Consider the following 23588-nt stretch of genomic DNA (forward strand, 5'->3'; position numbering starts at 1 on the left):
CACGCTCAGCTAGATCACCCGAGCTCTGATACCAGTTGAGAGTGCTCTCAACGGAAGCAAGAACGGAAGAAGGAGAGAGAGAGACAGAGAGCCACACAAGTTTGGTGGGTGCAGAACCACCCTAATCTTCTTTTTCATTCATTTATATATGTGTTTGAGTATTATACATAACTGGGGTTAAGGCACAGTGACCTTTAACCCCACAATCACTTGATATTGGAATGTAAATACAAGGCAATTGTTGGGATAAAGAGAAAACTTCTCCCTCTCTTTATGTATTACATTATTATGATAGCTAAAAAAAGATCTTGGCTCTTGAATATGTTGCACTATCTAAGAAGAATACTTCTTTTTTGTAAAGGTACTTCTTTTTCCATTCAGTCAATCCTTGCTCTTTGTTAGCTCTCCCCAATTTTGAAGGTGCTTGATGCCTTGGGATAAAGGATTGGCCAAATATGTTATGTTCTTAATGATGTATGAAGTACATCAATGTGGTTTGTAAGGATTGCAAAAGTTGAATTGTAAGAAGACTTTTCTCTCTCTCTCTTAGGAGAAGCTAAATAATATGAAGTCCTTTATGGGGGGCGGGGGGCTTCATGTGAATCAAGTCCTCAATTGTTGTCATCATGCAAGCTATTCTACTTTCATGTAATTTTATTGTTGCATGTTGCATGCCAAGCTAGATACCAGTTCTTATTGTAGACTCCATCCAATATTTTTATTTATAGCTTAAAGAACAAGATGTGAAAATAATTAGCTCATTTGCAATCGTTATGCTAAAAGAAGCGAAACATAACATTGGTATTAAAACAAGGAAAGTTTAAGAATAATCTGTACACATTTAGGTTCTTAATTGCACTACAATAAGTGGGACTCAAACTTATTAACTACATTGTCTTGCATTGCCAAAAGCTATAGTTTTAATGATGGAGTGTAAAAAGACTTGCATTTGGTTACCTTCTCCTCCCTTTCTGAAGTATTACACAGCCTTTTTGCATTTGAAGGATGATGTTGTGGGCCAACTTTACAGCATGGAACAAAAATACATATGGAAATCTTTCATTTATACAATCAATGACCTTTCACAAGATCAACACAAGTCATTACATCACCTACAAATGGATCTAAGGGAATCCCCTTTCTATCCTTACCTATAATTCCTGCATAAGAAAGCACATGTGCGTATATTTTTCCCTCCTCATTTACATGTTGCGAAATTCCACTTTTGGTGTCAAGACATGAAATTTTTGAGGTACAAATTACCTCTTCCAAAATCTTGCAGCAAAAACTTTCTTTGCATCGAAGCTATACATACATCAATGCATGTAGTAATGGAAGACATGTCAACAATATCTGTCTGGAATTGTTGGCTCTCATGCAAAACATCAGCAAGCATGTGAATGCAAAAAATAACCTTATATGTTTTCAGCTTTCCATACCAATTAGGTGCACCTTCTTGCCAAACGCTAAGAATGACAAGGCATTAGCTTTGTCAATCTAATCATGACATTACCTCTTACTAACCATCTTACATCATGTATTTGAAGCACCTCAAGAGCTTGCATATTCATCTCCTTGAGAAAATATTGAAACTCCAAATGTCATATTCTAGAAGCAGCTATGCAAGAATAAACCTTGTTAGCAATCTTATCAATATATGAAAGACAAAAAAAAAAGTTTTGTTGCATCTGCGACATCGAGAGCTTCCCTATGTGCAATACAATGAATGCTTGTAAGATGGGGAATATCATGCTTCACTTTGCTACCAAACCTTCATTACAACCAAGCATGGAGCTATCACCATCAGTAGCAATGCCCACCATGCGATGCTTCTCAAGTCCAAATTCAACCAACAGTTTACTCAATTCATCATACTTCATTTGTGCACAACCATCAGGTATAGGAAGCAGACATGCAATCTCTCAATCCCTTTCCATTCAATGGTATAAAGCAAAAATATACAATCAAATGTTTCTCCATACCTCTATGTATTGATTCATCTAGTGTAAAACCCCATTAAAGCATTATGTAGCAATTCAGGAAGATGACAATTTTTTTATGTATTCAAAAATGTAAAACATGAAGTCTTTTTTGACTACTGATAATGAGTCTATTCTTGAGCACATAGCTAAGCTGACTTATCTGCATGATTAGTTTGTAGCTATTGATGAGAGCATTGGGGATAACAAGATGATTTCAGTCACACTGAATAGTCTTGCCCCTTGCTATCACACATTTGTTACCTTGTTGAATGTTACACTGCCTGTTGCACCTGTATCTTTTGATGATGTGGCAGGCTGTTATTGCAAGAAGAGCAACGAATGCGCAACTTTACGAGTGGGTCAAATGCTTCTAAACAGGCTTATACTGTCCAAGACAAAGGAAAGGGAAAGAAAATGCATCACAAGCTAGCCAAGGCTTCACAAACCAGCCACAAAAAGTGCCTGGTAAATGGCAGCCAAATGGAAATGCCTCAATGATAGAGCCTGCTAAGACTTTATCTAATACAAGCCCTTTTAAAGGTGTGTGTCATTATTGTGGGCTGCCTGGTCATATTTGTGTAAGAAGAGTAGTCATTTTGTTTAGGCATGCTATCCAAACCCAAGGCATAAGCAAGGTTGCATAGTTTCTCATACTTCCTCAAGGCCAAGCCAATGGACTTCTCAGAAGCGAAACTACTAAAGGCGACAAAGATGCTCAAGATTGAATGTAAATATATTTATTTGTGATATATATTTTTGAAGTAAATCCTAGTATGGATTCTCTGACTAGTGGTAGTTCCACTAGAAAAGCTCAAGACCTTGTTAACAAGATATGAGTAGAATTTACCAATCTTTTTTAATCTAACCTAACTCATGGTTTGCCTACTCACAAGAACGTGGAGCATAAGATTGCGCTCAGTTTAGGAGCCAATCTAGGTTCAAGACCACCATTTAGTCTAAAGGAGGACAATGAGGTCAAAAAGAGCATGGATGAATACTTGAGCAAAGGGTTGATTAGACCTAGTTATTCTCCCTATATTGCTCCAATGTTACTTGTAAAGAAAAAGGATGGTTCCTTTTGTATGTATGTTGATTATAGAGGTTTGAATAAAGTTACTATTAAACACATGTATCATATGCCTCATATTGATTATCTTCTTTAGTAAGATCGATTTAAAAAGTGGGTACCATGAAATAAAAGTAAAAGATAAGACAGCATTTAGGACAAGATTTGGTCATTATGAGTATCTAGTAATGTCATTTGGATTCCACCTACATTCATGATTGTCATGAATGATCATTTAAGACCTTTTATGGGAAAGTTTGTAGTTGATTTCATTAACATTGTGCTAGTATTTAGCAAGAGCATCGAAGAGCATGAAGTTCACTTGAATTTAGTATTCAACACATTAAGAGAGGTTATGCTATATGCTAATCCTATCTAATCAAGATAGAATATCTTGGTCACATCATTTTAGTCAAAGGTATCAAGATGGATCCAAAGAAAGTGGCTATAATTTTAGCATGGCCAGTACCAAAAACTATTTCTGCTTTGAGCTAAGAGGATGAGTTTGATGATGAGGAAGGATAGGATGATGAATGATATCTTCTCCTCTTCCTCCCCTTTTGATCGTGATCCTCTTTACTTGAGCAAGAGGGCTAGGTGACCTCCTCCTTTGAAGGGCTAGGGCTATGCCTAAACCCTTCTCCTTCTTGGGGAATGCTCGTTATCGGAGGTATGAGAGGGATGAGGATGATACTCCTCATCCCCCTCTCCTTGGATAGAGACATTTGCCCTAGCACATCCTCCTCTTTACGTGAAATATTTCCTCTTTTTGAAGAGCCCTCAAAGGAATCTTTTCTTCCATCTCACTAGGAAGGAGTCCACGCACTTGCATTTGATGATGCACCTCATCTTGTAATGCTAGGTTGATCATGGTTTATTGAAGATGAGTAACTAGATAGTTCACAAGCCAAGACCCATCATTAGAGGCATCAAATCTATATTATCTATACTTATCCTACTCTATTGGTTACTTTTAGCCATGATTGTTAAGCTCTTTTCTTTCTAAACTCCAAATATACTTCTTTGTATCTAGCTTCACAAATATCTATACCTATAAGTAGAGCTAAAAGTAGAGCTTGGGTAGTCACATAAGATAGATGGTGGGCTTAATAGTGCTGGTGTCCAAGGGATAGCTCGTCCCACTAGCTCAATAATGGTAAGCTATAGGCTTTTTGGGCTCCATTATTAAGACCATATGTCTCGATGGTGTGCGCCATACCCACAATAGATGGGCTTGAAACATGCAATTAATAAGTCCCACACAATCATATCCTAAGTGGCTAGACCTCTACCAGTATAGATATCTAAGACCCCCCTCTCCTTAAGAAAGGAAAGAGTAACCTAGTAGGTCTAATAACCATGTTATGGAATAGGCTAGTACAAATTAAATTCTTGGTTGCATAACATTTGCAAATAAGTTATTCTATTCATTTTTCTACTATTATATTAGCTAGAAAATAAGTGCTTGGTTGGCGTAAATAAAGAACTTTCATTAATTAACATGGCATTTATTAACCACAAGAGAAAGGAAAAAGATTAACATTGCAATGGCACAAGCAAAGAGGATCGGAATACTCATGGAGCCGGTCCCCCCTCCAAAGGAAATTGTATTATTAAACTCATTGAATGAGTCTTTTTAACAATACAATGTGGGTCCATCTTTGGTGTTATGATGATAGTAGCATCATACACCATGCATACACAAAACATGCTTGAATCCCTCTGTCCCAAGACCTCAAGCACCTTCAAAGGTGGAAAGAGCTAGCAAGGAGTGAGGGAGATGAGGGGGAATAAGAAGTACCTTTATGAGAAATGAGTACCCCTAATTAGCACTACATAAGCTTAGCATAATATATAATAGAGAAGAGGATTTTGAGTAACCCTAATTAGTACTACATAAGGTTAGCATAATACATAATAAAGAAGAGCTTTTGCTTGAAGCATGGAGTTGCATAGGATTTGCATTCCTCTTTGCAAATCCTCATGAACATTACCTTGTAAAATGAAGGGAGGATGCCTTTTATGCTTCAGTTTCACTCACACAAGCATGCATGCACAATTTTGTTGAAATTTTATGTGGATGCTGATTGGGGTCAAAAAGGTGGCTTAACGAGTTATCTTTGGCTGGCCCATGCACCCTCCCTCTTGTGTGTGGCCTTGGCCATGTGTGCTCCCCGCTTACCTTCTTCAATGGTGGGCTAGAATGGTGGGTTATCCTTCCCTTATTGGCTAAAAAAGTGGCTAGCCAATAGCTTTGTACTTGTGGTAAGCATCAAATGGTGGGCTTTTGGATGCCACATGTGTAGGGGAGCCATGTGTAGGTGCCACATGTATAGGGGAGCCATGTGTAGGTGCCACTTATGTATAAAAATTTCTAGCACTTCAAGGAGGTCAAAAGGATGGGTCAAGAGGCAAAGCCATGCTACATGGAAGCGATCGTGAAAAATGAGAAAGTTCAAAGGGGGGGGTGGGGGGAGAACATTACCATCCTCACCTAAGATGGAACTTTTGCGGCCATAGACAAGGTGCTGGCAGCAATTTGATGTGGCTTTTGGAGATGAGGATTTTTTGGAATCCTCAAAGTTGTGATATGTTTCCATGCATTTGTAACAATGGTGGGCAAGCTTACAATTCTAAGGGAAAGCTCAAAAAACATGGAGGAATATGAGAATCGCTATTGTGAAGAAATTCCTATGAGGCAATACCAAAGGTAAGGTCCTCACAAAGCTTGAAAATTAACCCTCAAGAATATATCCACAAGTAAATAGATAAGTTTTGGGACTTATATCTCAAAGCCACTGTCTATTGAAGGATAGACTTTGCTTGAAAAATTTTGTGCGAGCATCCTTGAAGAGATGAGAGAGTATGTAAAGTTGCAAAGGCCCATTGGCTATCATCCACCACACAATGATAGTCTCCAAAATCAACTTTAAACAAGGAGGCAAGAAGAACTTCAAGGTGGTGGATACCAAAGAGGTAAATGAGCCATAAGGGAAGCCTAATACTTTGGACCAAATGGGTAAACCTATGAGATAGAAGAAAGCTTTAGCACTCATAGTAAAGGTTAAAATGAGGTAAGACTAAAAGGACAAAGGCTATGAGTGTAATGGTTTGTTTTAGCATTTATAGTCCCAGTCCTGAAGGTAAAGGGACCAAAGGGGGAAAAGACTATGAGCCAAGAAAACTGGGGTAAAGGCTTCATTTAGACTCTAAAAGGACATGCAAAATACCTTTAAAATAATCCATTAGGGCCAAGGACCAAGTGGCTAGGGTCCTACGTGCCATAGGTAGCAAGGCATTTGCCTTGCTTATATAGGCAGGTAATACCAGGTTTTATTTTTCATGTAATCTCAACACCTCAATGCTAGGAACCCATGGGGAGGGTTAGGAGGTATTAAATTTACCTGCTAGGGCCTCATATAAGGCCAAAATGATGCATGGGGCAAAGATGAGCATAATGTACAATATTAATGCTCCCAAAGCTAAGGCAAAGGGTGGAGCAAGTGGGCATGTGGGCATGCCCACATGCCCTAACATCTCATGCATGCACATTTGCCTATGTGGCATGCAAGGAGATTTTGTGCACAAGGTGGCAAACCCACATGGCCCCCCTGCACATGTGACATCGACAAGCCCACCATCTCATGCTTACCAAGCATAAGCCACTTTTCAAGCCAATAAGAAAACAATAGCCCACCATTTAAGTAGGAAAGGGGGGTACACATGGCCCAAGCCTACACACAAGAGAGGGGTTGCATGGGCTAGCCATAGATGATTGGTTGAGATCAATCATCTTACATACAAAATTTTAAAATTTTGCATGTGTGTGTGAGTGCATTTCATGCATAAAAGGACATACTCACCTCACTTCACAAGCTAATATTCAATGCAATGTTCATTGCTCAATGTACATGCAAATGAACAAGCCTATAGTTGCAAAAGAGGAGTGTGAATCCTATGCAAGTTCATGCTACAAGCTATGCTCTTCTCTATTATGTATTATACTTAGTGATAAGTTGGAGTACTCATCTCTTGTAAAGGTACTTCTTCTTCCCACTCATCTCCCTCGCTCCCTACTAGCTTTCTCCACCTTTGAAGGTGCTTGAGGTCTTGGGATAGAGGACAACTTGAGAGCATATTGCATGAATGCATGGTGTGTGATGTTTCTATCATCACATCACCAAGATGGATAAAGGAAAAGCATGAATTGTATTGCTAGAGAGACTCTTGTATGAGTTTAATAAGAATTCTGGTCTTCATTGTTGTGTCACTTGCATTGTTATTTTACTTTCTCTCTTATGGTTATTTCAAAGTGCGAGAACAGCTAAATGAAAGTTCTTCAAACGAGCACTTAGATTCTTGCTTAGATAAGTAGTAAAATGAGTACTAAAATAAGATATTAAATCTTTCAATCGAATATGTCACAAATGGGAAACAATGTCAAAATAAGGAGCCATTAGTCCATTCTACAATATTTTTTAATACAATATCACCAAAATGTGGGATATATCTTGTAGAGTATCTATCCCAGACAATCATTTTTTGTTGAAGGCATATCACAGGTGCAAAAAAGTGCATTGAAGAAGAAGGTTAAATCTCATGCATTGAATAAGAAGGTTACATCTTATGCACTAATAGAGATACATCTATAACATGCAAGAGAGAGAGAGAGAGAGAGAGAGAGAGAGAGAGAGAAACAAACAAAAATCTACAAATATGTGTAGCAAAAAAAATATCCTACTATCTTGGAAAATGCACATAAAGGACCACATTTCTCAATAGAAACAAAAATCTACAAATACGTGTAGCAAAAAAAATATCCTACTATCTTGGAAAATGCACATAAAGGACCACATTTCTCAATAGAAACAACTACTGAATACATTTTGATAGCTAGGATTTTGTGATCAACTCTCTTTGGAGACATTGAGGCCTATGTTAAGTCATGTGATCAATGCCAATGCACAAAGCATTTGATCTTTAAAGATAAAATGTCACTTTGACTTGTAATGGGGGTGCATGTATTTGCTAAATGGAGCATAGACTTTGTCAGAGCAATCAATCCCCCAACACATTGCACACATGCATGCTCAATACATCATAGTGATAATGAATTATCTAGCAAAGTGGAGAGAAGATCAAGCCACGACAAAGGCTCATGCAAGAAAGACTACGCAATTATTGCATGACCATTTCTTCATAAGATTAATGATAGAGACACTTTCTAAATGAGGTCATTCAACATTTGTTTTAGTGAATTCATGGCCATAAATAGAAAATTTACACCTTATCACCCACGAGCTAATGGTCAAGCTAAGAGCTCGGGGGGGTCACTCATCATATGTAACCCTATCACGTGAGTTCAACAAAAGGATATTTTTTATTTCTAAAATTTACATAAATAAATATACATAAGGGACTATTTTAAATAGTTTTGGAAAAAATTTACAGATTTGTATAGAAAAGGGGTACATTTTATTAATGAAAAATTTACAGATAAGGGATTTTAGAAATATGCCTGGAACGCACGTGGTATAGAGGGTTTATACATAGTGACCCCCCCGAGGCTAAGAGTACACAAATATTATGCACAATATTCACAAATATTGCTAGTAACTTAAGAAACAAGTGGGACTAAAAAATTGCATTTCATATTATGGGTATATCATGTTGCCTATAAAAGAGCCATTGGAAAAATACTATTTAAGATGTTATATGTCTTGGATGTAATGCTCTCATTGGAATTGTTGATATTGACTCTATGGGTAGCCAATTGCAATGGGGGGATGACCATGTTCTCTCAACCAGACTTTTACAGCTGGAAAAATTGTGCACAGCTAAATTCCAAGAGGTTGCAAAAATTTATGCCTTAAAAATGGATACAAAAAAGGTTCCATGATGTTCATATCATAACAAAATACTACAAAAAATAAGGGACCTTGTACTAGCTTATACACTAAAGAAACACACAAGTAAGCTCAAAAAATTAGGGCTTGGACCTTTTGTAATTGAACACCATATTGGTGAATTTGGGAATCTCCCAAGTTCCATTGTTGAATACTAAAAAAGTTGAACAAAGATAACACGTCCATATCTTTCTCAAAACTCTATCATGTGACCTATTTTTGGAAAAGAACTTGTTGAAAAATGGAGTTTAGTAAACCCTAAAGCATATAATTTGGAGTAGTGGTGTTCAAGTTATAAAATATCCAAAGTTTTGACCACATATCCCAAACTTGTGGAAAATTTCAGTATTCTCCAACATGGTGTTATTGTTGAACCTTTTAATATAAGAGCTCAAAAGCTTGCCACTCTAGATGGTGAGGATATGCTAAATTTGATTAGTGGAAGTTAGTGTAAGCTCAAAAAATGAGGGCTAGGACCTTTTGTGATTGTAAAAACTTTTAGTAGCATGGCTCAAAAGCGTGCCACTCTAGATGGTGAGGATATGCCAAATTGGATTAGTGGACAAGTAAAAAAGTATACAGAACCATTAACTCAAGAAATACTTGAAAGATTACATGTAGCCAAAGGCAAGGCACACAAAAATAAAAGAAAGTTGAAAACAAATCGAAAGTGACCACAAGTAGCAATGATTAAAGATGATGGAATATCAATGATAATCTTGTGTAGATCTTGAATAAGTTAAAATTACATGTGATAATCAAAACCTCTATCTAGGATGGATTTTGATGGTGAATGAGGATTAGATACCCATATCCTCATTCAACTCAGGTCTATACACACAGTCTCATGTTGCATTACTAGACATAGGAGCTCATCATCATAACTCCATGGTTTATGAAAATTTTAAGTCTTTGGATGGGATTCAATTAATCCTATAAAAAAATATTACTCTTGTCGGTTTCTCCCAAACAATCGGGTATATGGGCATCCTTATGTCAATCCAATAACATGGAAGGAATTCATAGTTTTCATATTATTCCATTGCATTCCTTAGTATCTAATGTGATATTAAGTAAGTAGTGGCTAAGAAAAAGCAATTCCTACCTTGATTGAAAAAATGGCTAGATATCTTTCAATATTATTCCATCGCATTCCTCAATATATAATGTGATATTCACGTAAGTAGTGGCCAAGGAAAGGTACCTTGATTGAAAAAATGGTTAGATATATTTCAATATTCAAGGTAGCCAATCTTAAATTAAATTTTCTCCCCACTATGCAAACCAACTTCTTGAGCAATTAGTCAGCCCCACAAGATTTGCCATCAGAGGATGAGTTAAGCTTGTTGACATCAAATCTAACTCAAAAAATATAGGATACAGGCCCAAGGTTATGCTATTGCCAAAGAAGTCATATGTGTGGAATATCAAGGTAGCAAAAGAGCAACCAAGGTCATTTACCATCTCTATCCACAGCACATCAAGTACTTACATAAGATAACGTGTCATGTCATAAGGAAAATATGGAAAAAAAGAGATGATTTACTAATAAAATTTGGGTACAAAGTCAAAATTACAATCACAAATGAAGCATAAATGTATACCCAAATCCAATTGTACATTGCCACCACAACCATCACAAATGTGCTACACAAAAGCATCCTCAAATCCAAGGAAGTCAGTGCCCTTAGGTAAAAAATTAAGTCACATACCCAAAGATCTAACATAAGAAAATTTTGGGTTTCCAAGAATTCTCTATGGGTACAAAATGTTCAAATGGAAATTTGGATCCCAAAAAGAGTCCAAAATTATATAAAACAAGATTTGACAATAGATTTCAACATTTTAGAAGCCACATACATGCCCATAAGACAAATTTGGATACCCAAAAATCAACAAGAGAGGTCACATGTAACAATGAAATACATACCGAAGCCCAAAGAACTACCTCATCAAACATGACCAAGGAGAATAAATTTGCATTCTCATACAAACAATCAAAGCAAAACATCCTACCAATAAGAAGACATCAAATGGCATGATTATAGGTCAACCCATGTGTGCAAAATAAACATTTCTCTTTTGCACACTACAAAGGAATATTGTCTACAAGAGTATGAATGTGAGATTGATGACACCCAATTCAACCAATTCTTGAATCTTAGGTCTCAAGTTAACCCCTTAGAGGCACCTTCAAGTGCAAGGTAGGACTAATAAGTCTCCTTAGTGATTTATTAGGCCAAATGCAAAGAGCACCAAGGGAAAATCTGAGAAGGAATCCTCCAAGAGCAAGGGTGAATCACATCTATGTAGTAGAGGAAGGAGAACCTATGGGTCATATTCATGGAGCCATCAAGCATCAAGAATAGAACCAACAATTTTTAATCATCCAAACTCCTAACAAGTATGAGAATAATAAGTTCACCATTTTGATATATTTTGGTAGCACCCATTCTATTTTATCCCCTAGGTGAATTTCTACACTCACACAAAACATCTAGTAGATAGTAAGTCAAAAACTTCAGTGTAAGAGGCCAAGTTTACCCTATAAAGGGAGGAGATTTGTACAAAATTCAAGATCCTACCCTTTGGCATCTATTATGAGATTTTAGGTATGTATTGGTTAGAAAAGCATAATGCAATCCTTTGGTGCAAGGAACAGTTGCTCATGTTTATGAATCTATTGGGAGGACAAGTCGCCATAAGTGGAGTACACGGTGAGCCCACTCTTCAACTATATTAAGCTTTACAAATCTTACCAAGGTCTATAGGAAGAAACAAATGGTTTTTGTCCTAAAGCTTAACTCATTAGAGTCTAAGTATGAAAAGAAGGAGCCTAGTTGGCTTATGAAATTTGAGGGTGTATTCCCTGAAGAACTCTCCCAAATTCAATCTAAGAGAGAGGTTGATCATGCAATCAATCTCTACTTAGATCAAAGATAAAGGCTTCATCCACTCTAGTGTTTTACCTTTAAGTGCCCCAATCTTATTCAATAAGAAGGATGAGATATTGCATTTGTGTGTTGACTACTATGGGCTGAATAAAGCAATAATTAAGAGCAAATAAGAAGAAGGATGAGACACACTAAATTTGTGTGTTGACTATTGTGGGCTAAATAAAGCAATAATTAAGAGCAAATACCCTATACCCAAGATTGATGAATTGCTTGTGACAGACTCCATAGGTCAAAGGTGTACACCAAAATTAATCGAAATTCTTAGAATCAAAGATGAAGACATTCCAAACATAGGATTGGATACTTCCTATGGACATTATGAATTCACCATCATACCTTTTAGGCTCATCACAAATGTGCTAGCTACATTCAATGGATTAATGATAGATGTATTAGGTTTGTACTCACGTTTTTTGTTGACATATTAGTGTACTCTAAGAATGAAGAAGAACATGAGCAACATGTAAAGTGCATCTTACAATTTCTAAGAGAGCATCACCTAGATGCCAAGAGAAGCAAGTGAATTTTATTCACATATAAGGTGGAATATCTTGGGTTCATGGTGTCCAAGCATGGAGTTTCCATTGATCTCCCTAAGATCAAGGTAGTCACATTGAGTGGCCCCAACCAAAGAGTGTGTGAGAAGTTTTGGTCTTACTACATGGTATCGCATTGTTGTGAAGGATTATTTAAGCAAATGGCTTCCTTATTGAAGAAAAAGTACACAAGTTTTATGTGGACAAAGGAGGCTGGAGAAAGCTTTGTCAAGGTGAAGAATGCTTTAACATATTTCTTAGTCCTAAGCATGTCCTAAGCCTACTAGATTTCTATAAGGCCTTTAAAGTAACCACTAATGCAGGTATTATATCTATCATTGGTGGCTCAAGATTGCCAAAAGAGCTATGCTAACCTCAACCATACCCAAATAACTTTTGAATGAGGGGACATGGTACTCTTTTGAATCAAGCCCAATAAAATTTCTCTAACTTTTGGAAAATTCAAGAAGATAAAACCATGTTAAAGTGGGCCATATACCATCACAAATACGATTAGTGATCACAAGCTGATGAACTTGAAATGCCCCCACACTTGAAAGTTAACAAGATATTTCATGTAAATTGTCTTAAGAGCTATGTGCTAGACCCCACCCACATCTTTGATGATACACAACTCTTAGTAACCCAAGACAACACCTTAAACTTCCAGCATCCTTCAGACTTGAACAAGGATACTTTGCAATAGAACAATGAACAAATACATAGGATACCTTGTGAATGATGCTTCATTGGAAAAGAGAGTGATTTGATCCAAAACTACCCTAATTTTATCTCAAGGTGAGGACACTTTGAGTTTTTTAAGTTGGTGAGGATGTAAGATCCCTAGGTCAAGTTGTAATAAAAGTTTAATAAGATGTTTTCAAATTTCATTTTTTCCCCTGCCAGACAAGGCCACCCCCAGAGAAAAGGGTAAAAATATTAAAGCCTTAATTTGTGAAAAAGGAAGGAAAAATAAATAGAGAAAAATAGAATCTCCCTTGGTCTTTGATTAAAAACAAACTCTAGATTAAATATCTTGATAAAAGTTTAGTTATAGGGCCAAAAATAAAGCCCAAGATTTAGCAGAATGGTAGAGGGTGGGAATCCCATCTAAGAGGCCTATTGAGTTAACTAAAGAGATATCTTAGTAAGCTTGAGTGGAAGTGAGTTAAAGTGGAGAGTGATATTGAGTGAAAGTGAGTGAGCTTGAGTGGAAATGAGTTAAAGTTAAATTGGGAAAGTGACTCAATGAGCTTAAGTGGGACTGAGTTAAGTGGAGAGGTGTCCATGCAAGCATGACAAAATTAATCTCCACTAGCACACATAGAGAATTTTTAAATCACTATATTGGCCCTTCATGCATGCATGCCTAACCTATTTAAAGACCCAACCCCTCCTCACAAGCTTACAGAAATTTTGAAGCCACAAATGCTACTAGGGTGTACACTTTCACAAAAATCTTATAGGAAAACGAGTGCATCTAGCCTAAATTCAAGGGTAAGAATGTGTACTTATTCATACATCTTCTTCTTATCTCTTCTCTACCTCCCCCTTGGATCATGGGCCATGGATCATTGGCTTATGCCATAAGAATGTATACTTCTTCGTGCATCTTCTTCTTCTTTCTTCTCTACCTCCCCCTTGAGTCATGGGCCGATGCCACACCCTTCCTCTCTTCTTCTCTTTTGCTAATCAAACCATCTCAAATCCACATATTTTTGCCATAGATCTTAAGTGCTTGTACTAACCACCCTAACACCTCTTTGACATAGCCCTATTCCCTCACCCCCCCCCCCCTCTCACGGTGGGCACTTTATGCTCCTCATGTAAGGGGAAAACCAAAAAAAGTCTTTAATTAGGGGAAAAATTCTAGTACCTATGTGTGGATTTTTTCACTTAATTAGCTAGTTTAGGCACACCTAAGTCTAGAGGAATAAGCCCCCTTCCATAAGAAAGTCTAGTATTCCTTTGTCGGAAAAAATATCTACCACATGAGATCTCTATTTGGTTTTGCACTACTAAAAAAAGAGGATGGTTCATCATTTAAAAGGGACCAAAAACTAAAATGCATAGCATGTGTGTGTCTCTCTTCCCCCCCTCCCCCTCACACATTTAGAAATTGATTAATATTCACCTACCATCCAAGATTTTGGGCCCAAGATCTCAAGCTCTTGAATGGTTGATGGTCCTAGCATGCATGGTTGCATATTAGCTTGCAAGTTGTAATTATAATGTAGAGAATTACATGCACACCTTTTTGGTGATTCATGATTATATAACCACATGGATCAAATCATAGCCATGATTCACATAGTAAGTTAAGGTTGCATAAACATTCTCTCACACAAATAATCTAGGCACAAAATTCAAATTTATTCAATCTTCATCCTGCATAACATAAGATAAGTTGGTCTCAAAAGGTACTTTAAAATACAAATATGCTTGTGACTTAATAATAAAATCCACTCATCTTATGTGTGCTTGCAATCTCAAAACCAACATCATACAACACTCAAAAAACCATGTCTAGCACTATAAAAAGGACCTCTTAAGAGGACATGATTGCACCTATATGTGGCTTGGTCAGCAAGTTACTTTTTTCCTTCTTAAGGACAAGAAAATTGTAAGTTATTTATATGTGGGGCAAGAGTTCTAATTGCATTAGGGTCAATAAGAATGGGACTTATTATCTACGTAATGAAGCCCCATGATGGGATGATATGGTGCACACCACCGAAAGCTATAGACTTAATAATGGAGCCCTACAAGGCTGCCAATGGCTTATTATTGAGCTTGTAGAAAGCTTGTTGGCAAGCAAAAATGACAATATTAAGCCCACCTTTCTATCTTTTGCAATTAGTGCAATTATTCAAGTTCTAGACTTAGTTATAGATACCTTCAAGCTATAGAGAAAAAACATGCTTGGAACCCTACAATATGGGCCCCCAGGGAGAAGAGGGGAATAATGGTCCCTAGGTATATTAACCGCCGGCTCTGTAACGATTAAAGCACATGTGCTAATAAGGTCAAGGAATTGTGTCTTGCAATTTCATATATGAGAATAGTGTGGTAGTTTAGGAAACCTCATGGTTCACTCCACTTCTCACAAAGGAAATCGGGTGGTTGGGTGGACTTGTAAATGGGTGCTTTTTCTTTTTTTCCCAACCCACTTGTGGATAGTACTAGCCCTCGTGCTAGGTGTCCACAAGTTATTCCACTTGGTAGCATGACCAAAGGTTAGTGTAAGTGAGTGCCGAGGTTTCTATTTCTTGTCTCATAATTGGTAAAGAAAAATGATGATGTCTATTGAAAAGGGTATGGTTTCTGGACCTTGGTTAAGAATAAAGTTCCCACATAAGAGTAGGGACCCTACACCACATGTCTCCATGGGGAAATTATGGCAAAGAAAGAATAACACTTATATTTAATAGGAACATGATTGAGTTTTATTCAGATGTGATCCTCATATAGGTTTTACATAGATTTTTCTCTCGAACATGATTCAATTACTACAAACACAAGGGGTAGGTACTAGTGATGATGAGGTTAAACAAATAGCTTTTCTTCCAGTCACCCATGATTTAAATACTAAATGGTTATATATTTAAAAGTCTTCTAATAACCCACCAACGACAACTCACGCAGATCTTCTAAGAATCCAATGACAACTCACACATGGGTAAAGAATATTACCACCAATAATAAATTTTCCAAGTTTTTTTCACCTTCCAAATTACCAACACACCAACCCATGCATCTAAATAGGTCTACATAAGCAAATCACAAAGTAAAACCATAAATCAAACAAATATAAAGGTGGTTGTATCCAAGTCAAGATGTTTTTGGTAGTCCTTTAAGATTGTAGTATCATTTTCTTGCTAAAAATTGACCTATTCTTAAGTAAGAATTCATTCAAGAAAAGAAGCCTAGTTCTACATCACAAGGGAAGCATTATCTCTAAAATACAATCACATAATATGTAACCTAAATTTACTTACAAGTTAACTTAGCATTAATCTAATCACAAACCACTCAACTCATCAAGTCCACCCATCCATAGGATAGTGCTAAAGAAACTATCCACTCGCTTTTCACAAGTCCTTTTTATTTTGTAATTAATCCTACCACACTATTTGACCTTTAAAAATAGGTTCCTTAATTACAAAATTCACTAGTTCTTTCAGATGATATATGTAGAAATTGAAAGAACAACTATCAAAAACAACAATCGAACATGAAATAACAACTTCATAGAACTTGAAATAACAACACAACCTATACAAGTCATAACCATCCTTAAACTCCCTGTAATAGACCAATCTTATTGTATAGATCATTCCACTTGTACAAGTTGTAAGTGTCCTTGTACAGACTGTACTAGATTAATTTTTGTGTATAGGCCATCTTGATAGCTATCCATACATTATTTAGAATTTGGAGACCCTAGTTCCTTTGGGAGCCTTCATGAACAATCTTCCTCTTCTCTGGTAGGGCCAAGCCATTTTGGTTCCCCTTGGCTCCTCAGAGGGAATGTGTCCTCATGGACTCCCACTCTATGCCCACAATCCTTAACAGCATATGTCCCCCAAGGACATAACCTTCCTAGCAAGGTAAGAGAGAGTCAATGACCTAGGCTTGCTCCCAATGGTTCCAACCCACATAGGCTACTAAACAAGCAAGCTGGGCCTTGGAAAGATGGATGGGAGCATGTTTTAACAATTTCAAGTATGTTTACCCTTTTCCATGCAATCCATTTAACATTTTACATGAAAAAGATGAACATAACTTTTGCACATATCATTTATCCATCCATATATGAATGTATACCAAAGTATGTGATAGAAAGAGTGATCCTCACTCTCATTACCATATCAAGATCAAGTCTATGGAATTTAGGGAATTTTATAGTTTTTTTCTTAAAGCCATGACTTGTGTTTTGCTAAATAGAACAACACATGAATACACACAATAATTCCCATTAATTATTATTGTATGAAAAATGTCCTAAGTGCTAATGGCATGAGTTCTCCCAAAAACTGGACCATGTGAGTGGACGCTAGGATGAAAATCACATATCAAATAAGCAAATTTAGCAATAAAATTTTACTTGGTCATCTTCTTGTAGTGTGACTTGTGTGATTTGATAACCCATTCAATGCCAAACATTATGTGTCTTGTGTGATTTGATTACCCACCATGACATGCCAAAAATTGTGTGTTTTATCCTTTATCTCCGCATTCTTGCTCTTTTTGGTGCCATGACAAAATGATGTTTTATACCTAAACTATAAGGGAGTCACAAAATATATAAAAGGAGGTATGTAGAGCTTGGAAAGAGCTTTCAAATGCAATAAAAAGGGGCAAAATATTATTTTCCTAAGGCTATAGCAAGGATCTTCAAAAGTGGGGACCTTATACTGTGATGTCTGCTTTGTAAGCTCGTTTGCATTGGGGGGGGGGGGGGCTTTTTGTTAAGTACACCCTTTTTTAATTGTGCTCAGATGAGCCTCTACGAGGGGAGGGGACCTTTACATAGGTGGTGAAGAAGAGTTTCTAGATAAGATGAGATGGTAATCATGGGCAAGTAGGTGTGTTCCTCCAAGTAAGAACAAAATGCTAAAAGATTATTACTAAAGTGTGTTGGGGTGGTAAAGCCCAATGTTCCAGCCCTAGTAAGTGGGCGGCCGCAGACACCATTCATTGTTTGTAGTCTATACTAATAAGGACTCTCAAAACCCTAGTCACACATTGTGACAGGTGTCCACTATCGTGCGTGTCATCTTCTCCAAGCTCACGCTCTACACTACTGTACACACACTCTGCACTCTCTTCAACTGGTATCAGAGCCTAGGGTTGCTCAGGACTCTGCAGGTGTTCTTCACAGCAACGTGCGAGATTTGACATGCATGGGGAGCTTAAAAAATATTTCAGGTGGGCAATGCTCGACGACCTCAAATTTTTTATTTGAGCTCGTTTAGGCCTCCGTTCAGGCCTATCTTCATTCTCGCACACATCCTCATCATAACTACAGTAAGGTAACCCAACTTTTGTTGTTTTCTATTCTTTTGGTTGAAGTACAGAGTTGTGACATGTATAGGTCACAAGAAACAGGTTACAGGTATACAAGTGTACAGGTGTACAAGTTATAGGTGTGCACGTATACAAGTTGCAGAGGTCACAGGTATACAGGTTGTAGGGTGCAGGTTTTAGGTTGCTTTGGAGTGCTGACACATTACAGTGGACAGTTTGTTTGTGCTACTAGAATTTTTGTTCTTGACAGAAATCTTATGTCTTGCTGTGATCTCAAGCTGAGATCAAAATTCTACAAAGTGTGATCAATTGTATATTCGTCTCACGATGTATGGTGTTGTGGTCACGTTAAAAATTGCCAGCCCCTATAGTGTTGTGAGGTTTTTTGAAGCCTTGTAGTGTGAGTGCCTTGGTAAAGCACCACAAGGTGGATCAGGTATGCTAGAGTTACCTTCGACGGAAACCTCGCCGTATGCTATGAAATAAATTGTGGTCACTTATAATTGCATTTGTAGGTCATCCTTGTGGACATTGATCTATGCCCAATTGGACCATGTGATGGTTATGCTATGATTCATGCCTAGTCTTTGACCAGTTTTGGTGTGCTTGTGTGGTAATAGTAATTTGCTTTGATTTGGCCAATTTGTGACCAGGTTGTTCTACCCAAATTAGATTTTCTAATTTTCTATTATTTTTGTTGTTCCAGGGTATAGATGGCATCATCTTCGAACAACGCCATGTTTAATATTGAGAAGTTGGATGGTACCAACTTCCCTTTCTAGAAGGAGTAGATTTACAATGTTCTTGTGAAAAAAAAGCAAATTAGGCCAATCAAGCAAAAAGATGTCAAACCAAAGGGGGTATCACAGGAAGATTGGCAGGAGTTGGATGAGCTTGCCAAGTCCACCATCATGTTGACATTGTCCAAATTCGTCTACTTCAATGTCAAAGATAAGACCACTAGCTATGAGTTGTGGCAGAAATCATGTGACCTATATGAGAAGCAAAGTGTAACTTCTCAAGTCTACTGGCTCAAATAGTTGGTTGACCTAGATGACGGAAGGGACTTCTATGTCAAATCATCTTAACGAGTTTAACACCATTTTTAGCCAGTTGTCTTTGCAATATTATGTTTCCATACCCTATAAATGCTATGTTCTTATTGGTTACATTGTCAGAGAGCTGGGATACCTTTCGTACAGTAATTTTGCCCCTACCAGTGGTTTGACAAGTGAAAATGTTGAAGGCAGTTTGCTAACAGAGGAGGTAAACAAAAAGAATATGGAACCAGCCAAAGGTTCCAATGCTCTCATGGGTGAGAGGGAGATCCAGTACAAAGGGGAAGTCTACAAACTCTCATAGCAAATCTCGTGGCCCTAAAAAGAATGTGGAGTTTTATTACTGCAATAAAAGGGTTCACATGAAGAAGGACTGTGAGAAGCTCAAAAATGAGAAAGGAAAAGAAAAGAAGCACGATGACAGGAAAACAGGGTCTAGTGTGAAGATTGAAGAAGTCGCAATGCTATTGAGGATGGGGAGATCCTCATCTCCCACTTGGATGTAGCTATGCTTATAGCCATGGATACTCATGCACTCAATGAGACTGAATCATTGATTCGGGTCCATCCTTTCATGTTACTCCACATAGGGAGTGGTTCAGCACATATGATGCTTCATGGAAGGGATGTGTTTAACTTGGAAATGATTATGCATGTTAGATTGCAGGAGTTGGCAACGTGCTATTGAGGTTCCAAAATGGCTCTTCTTTCATCTTGAAGGATGTCAAGCATGTACCACATTTAACAAAGAGCATGATCAGTGTAGGACAATTGGATGATGCGGGCTACCATTGCTGGTTTGGTGATCACACATGGAAGATCTCCAAGGGTTCCCTTATTGTAGCTCATGGATCAAAGTGTGGTACTTTGTACACACTTTATGTATCTGATGTCAAAAAATCATGTAATTTGTGTCACCTAACAGCCAAACATTTCATTGTGGCATCGCCGATTGGGTCATATGTATGAAAAAGGAATGAGAGTATTGTCTTGTTTTGGTTATGTCCCTGCATTAAATTTTTCTGATTTCTCTATGTGTGAGCATTGTTTATATGGTAAACAAACAAAGTCACCACATAGACGAGAGGGCAAGCACAAGAGTGAACCTCTAGAGTTGGTACATATAGTGATCTATGTGGACCTATGCCTACGACATCTTTGGGTGGTGCTTCTTACTTTGTCACTTTTATAGATGATTTCTCACGCAAGGTGTGGGTATATCAGTGTTTCAGAAATTTGTCACACTTGTGGAGAATTAGTCTCTGGCAAGAAGGTTAAATGCCTTAGGACAGACAATGGTGGAGAGTATGTGTCAAAGGCTTTTCAATCATTTTGTGATTCCAATGTGATTCCAAAAGGGAATCAAAAGGGAGTTGACTGTGCCTTATACTCCTCCACAAAATGGAGTGGCAGAAATGATGAATCGAGCTATCTAGGAGAGGATGCGTAGTATGCTATCCAATGCTGGTTTGTCATGGATTTTGGGCAGAAGTAGTGTGTACTACTGTCCATCTTATCAATAGATCCCCTAACAAGGTTTTGGGTGAGAAGGTGCCAAAAGAGATATGGTCTGGTAAGAAACCTTCTTACAAGCATCTTAGAGTCTTTGGTTGCGAGGCGTTTTGCCATGTTCCACGGGACAAGTTGGCTCCTAAATCAAGGAAATGCATTTTTCTTGGTTATGGTGATTTTGGAGAGATGGATACCATTTATGGGATCCAGAGGCTAAAAAAGTTGTTCGAGTCATCACGTGTACTTCAATGAAGAAAAGATGCATAAAAAGCCTATTCCTAGTGTGGAAGGGAGGAGGGTCATTTTTCATGAGGATGGACATGAGCATGTTGGACATAATGCTGGTCAAAATGGTGCCCTGTTTTTCCTCTTATTGAGGAGAATGAAAGAGTGGAATAGGCTTCTATAGAGCCACCTGTGTTAAGAAGGTCAGGAAGGGTAGCATGCCCTCATAATAGATATATTCCATCTCTTGACTACATTATGGTAACAGATTGTGGGGAGCCTTTATGCTATAAAGAGGCCATGTCAGTGGATGACAAGGTAAAGTGGGAGAGGGCTATGCAATTTGAAACGGACTCGTTGCATAAGAATCAAACATGGGATTTGGTTTGATTGCCTAAAGATAAAAAGGCATTGCCATGTAAATGGGTATACAAGGTGAAGATCACACCTCAAGATGATAAACCAAAGTACAAAGCATGACTTATTGCTAAAGGGTTTAAGCAGCAGTAGGGTGTAGGCTTTGATGAGATATTCTTATCAAGATGACAACTCTACATTGTGTGCTTGCATTGGTTGCCAGGGGGAGGACATGGAACTTGTCCAATTAGATGTCAAGACAGCATTCTTGCATGGTGATATTCATGAGGATGTATACATGTAGCAACCAGAAGGGTTTGTGGAGAAGGACAAAGAGTCACTGGTGTGCAAGTTAAGGAAAAGTCTTTATGGCTTGAAACAGGATCCCAAGGAGTGGTATCAAAATTTCCACTCATTCATGCTCTCTCAAGGTTACAAACATAGCAATGTGGATCATTGCCTCTACACAAAGCAAGTTAAGGATGATAGCATGCTGATTTGATCCTTTATGTGGATGACATGGTGATTGCCATGGGCATAATAGTGATGACATTTCAGCCTTGAAGTCAAAATTGAGTGCCAATTTTGACATGAAAGACATGGGAGATGCCAGCCATATACTTGGTATGCCCGTTTTGGTAGTTAATGGTACTAAAGACATGTGCATATGTTTTGGTAGTGAAGAGGCATGTGTGATTAGGTACATAGATGCTGATTATGTAGGTGACATGGACAAGAGAAGTTCCATGTTAGCAGGCTATGTTTTTACATGCACTGCAGTCTCATGGTGATCTCATTTGTAATTCATGCATTACATTGTCTACCATAGGCTGAGTATGTTGCAGCATCAGAGGCATGTAAGGAAGCTATATGGCTTGCTCATCTAGTGGGAGATTTGGGGATCAATGTTGAGGTGCCAATGTTGCATTATTGTGATAGCCAAAGTGCTATACAATTGGCAAAGAATCTAGTGTTCCCATGTAAAGACAAAGCATGTGGATGTGAAGTATCACTTCATACATGAAGTGTTGGAGGACAAGAGAGTGGAGCTTGTCAAAGTTCACACCAACAAAAACCATATAGATCTTCTTAGCAAGGGTCTCTCAACATAGTAGTTTGTCTTGATGGGGCTTTGGTAGATCATGGTTCTACCATGAATGTACATATATAGAAACATATACACCTTGTACATGTAAACTCCTCAAAGGCACATTGACCTTTAAGTGGGAGGTTGTTGGGGTAAGTGGGTGGTCGGACACCATTCATTGTTTGTAGTCTATACTAATAAGGACTCTCAAAGCCCTAGTCACAAATTGTGAAAGGAGTCCACTACCGTGCGTGTCGTCTTCTCCAAGCTCACGCTTTACACTACACACATGCACCGCACTCGCACAAAACTCTCTTTAAAGTGCTAGATGGAGTGCTTAGACCAAAATTTCAAGTTTTGTAATGTGGGTCTTACCAATGAAGCCGAGACTAGTCGAGAATGTTTCAACAGGATAATTATTTATGAAGGAAATAATGCTTCCAATTTGTATAGCTAGTCTTAATGTCCATAATTAATTTTTGATACTTGAATGGTACTAAAGACATGTGCATATGTTTTGGTAGTGAAGAGGCATGTGTGATTAGGTACATAGATGATGATTATGTAGGTGACATGGACAAGAGAAGGTCCATGTCAGCACGCTATGTTTTTACATGCATTGGAGGTGCGGTCTCATGGTGATCTCATTTGTAATTCATGCATTACATTGTCTACCATAGGCTGAGTATGTTGCAACATCAGAGGCATGTAAGAAAGCTATATGGCCTGCTGATCTAGTGGAAGATTTGGGGATCAATGTTGAGGTGCCAATGTTGCATTATTGTGATAGCCAAAGTGCTATACAATTGGCAAAGAATCTAGTGTTCCCATGCAAAGACAAAGCATGTGGATGTGAAGTATCACTTCATACA

The 23588-nt window shown here is 37.9% G+C and overlaps 1 pseudogene; it reads right to left on the reverse strand.

The window, feature by feature from the left end:
• Positions 1–953: 953 nt before the first annotated feature.
• On the reverse strand, positions 954–19790 carry LOC147887571 (uncharacterized; annotated as a pseudogene).
• Between the last annotated feature and the right edge of the window lie 3798 nt (positions 19791–23588).

This window comes from Dipteris shenzhenensis, chromosome 23, assembly GCF_047967505.1.
Source record: "Dipteris shenzhenensis isolate YYH24624 ecotype China chromosome 23, Dip_SZ_1.0, whole genome shotgun sequence".
NCBI classification, from domain to species: Eukaryota; Viridiplantae; Streptophyta; class Polypodiopsida; order Gleicheniales; family Dipteridaceae; genus Dipteris; species Dipteris shenzhenensis.